Source organism: Nyctereutes procyonoides, unplaced genomic scaffold (genome assembly GCF_905146905.1).
Source record: "Nyctereutes procyonoides isolate TBG_1078 unplaced genomic scaffold, NYPRO_anot_genome, whole genome shotgun sequence".
NCBI lineage: Eukaryota > Metazoa > Chordata > Mammalia > Carnivora > Canidae > Nyctereutes > Nyctereutes procyonoides.
This window is the reverse complement of record NW_026575032.1, coordinates 2,262,037-2,264,117: the sequence shown is the minus strand read 5'-3', so window position 1 is coordinate 2,264,117 and position 2,081 is coordinate 2,262,037. Positions and strand designations below refer to the sequence as shown.

The window sequence follows — 2,081 nt, the reverse complement described above, 5'->3', positions numbered from 1 at the left end:
GCTAGAGAACATGGCATGATTCCTACTTCTTTCTCTTTATGGCAGTATTTGGTTTTGGCCTTGATATCAGCCAAATATGAACTTTAACTCCTGGCTCATTAGCATTTGGAAAAAATATGTATCAGTGCATCTAATTCTGTAAGATTTACGGTTCAGATCACAGAAAGAGAACATGGATTCTTAGTAGGTTGTTTACTCCCTAAAGAAGAATGAGAGAAAGAAGTTAGGTTGTGCATCCTCAACTTCTTTCTTGACTCATCAATCAGATTAAATCTTTATCAATTATTTATTGCTCTTTAAAATTTACCTGAAGATTTAGTGGCTTTAAACAACAGCAATATTATCTGTTCACAATACCACGGCCTGTGCCTGCTTCATGCAACACATAAACTAAAACTGGAACAATACAGAGAATGTTAGTATGGTGCCTGAACAAAGATGACATGTAAATTCGTGAAACATTCCATATTATCAAGGGGTTGATTCATCAAAAGGATATGATCATTGTAAATATATGCACCCAACATCAAAGTACCTAAATGTAGTAAACAAATACTAACAATTCTGAAGAGAGAAGCTGACAATAGTACAATAATAATAGGAGACTTCAATACCCCACTTAAAGGAATAGATAGAGCATCCAGGAAGAATATCAATAATAAAATGTTAAATTTGAACCATATATTGGACCAAATGGACCTAATAGACATATACATAACATTCTGTCCATCAGTAGCAGAATAGACATTCTTCTGAAGTGCACACAGAACATTCTCCAGGATAGATCATATGGTAGGCCACAAATCATGTCTTAGTAAATTAAAAAGATTAAAATCGTAGCAAGTATCTTTTCCAACCACAATAGTATAATTAGAAATCAGCAAGAGGAAAGTTGGAAATTTACCAAGCATGTGGAAACTAGACAACACACTCCTGAACAATTCATAGGTCAAAGAAGAAATAAAAAGTAAATTAAAAAAATGTCAAAACAAATGAAAATGGAAACACATGGGATACTGCACAAGCAGTTATAAGAGGAAAGTTTATAGCACTGAATGCATATGCTAAGAATATATAAAGATCTCAAACAACCTAACTTTATACCTCCAAGAACTAGAAAAAGAAGAACAAACAACCCAAGTTGGAGAAGGAAAGTGATAAGAAAGATTAGAGTAGAAATAAAATATAGACCAGAAAAACACTTAAAAAGATCAATGAAACTAAGCTGGTTTTTATAAAAAGATAAACAAAATTGGGAACCTTTAGCTAGACCAAATAAGAAAAAAAAGAGAAACTCAAATAAATAAAATAAGAAATGAAACAGGAGACATTACAACTGGTATTACAGAAACACATAGCATCATAACTGACTACTATAAGCGATTATAGACCAAAAAATTGGATAAACCAGAAGAAAAGGATAAATTCCTAAAAACATACAACCTATCAAGATTGAATCAGGAAGAAATAGAAAATGTTAACAGACCAATAATAAGTAAGGAGATTGCATCAGTAATCAAAAACCTTCCAACAAAGGAAAGCCCAGGAGCAGACAGCTTCACTGGTAAATTCTACCAAACATTAAAAGAATAATTAACAATACTTTTAAGATTCTCAAGAAAAAAAAATTGAACAGGAGGGAACACTTTCTTCCATCTTCATTTTACAAGGCCAGCATAACCCTAATATCAAAACCCAGATTAAGTATACTACGCACAACAACAAAACCCTATAAAACAATATCCTAATGAATATAAATGCAAAAACATACAACAAAATAATTGTGAACTGAATTCAAGAACACATTAAGTGTTTTATTCCTGAGATGCAAGGATGTTTCAATATACACAAATCAACTAATGTGATACACTGCAATAATAGGATAAAAGATAAAAGCCATGTAATCATTTCAATAGGTACAGAAAAAGCATATAACAAGATACAATATCTTTTCATGATAAAAATCTTCAACAAATTAGGTATAGACAAAACACATCTTAACATCATAAAAGCCATAGATGACAAGCCCTCTGCTAACATCATACTCAATGGTGTAAGATTGAAAGCTTTCTCTCTAAGAT

The 2,081-nt window shown here is 31.8% G+C and overlaps 1 non-coding gene across 1 annotated transcript; it reads left to right on the top strand.

Annotated features, from left to right (window-relative positions):
* Positions 1–365: 365 nt before the first annotated feature.
* Positions 366–473, top strand: LOC129504442 (U6 spliceosomal RNA). Its single transcript, XR_008663361.1, has one exon. It is a non-coding gene; the product is annotated as a U6 spliceosomal RNA (small nuclear RNA).
* Positions 474–2,081: the final 1,608 nt, after the last annotated feature.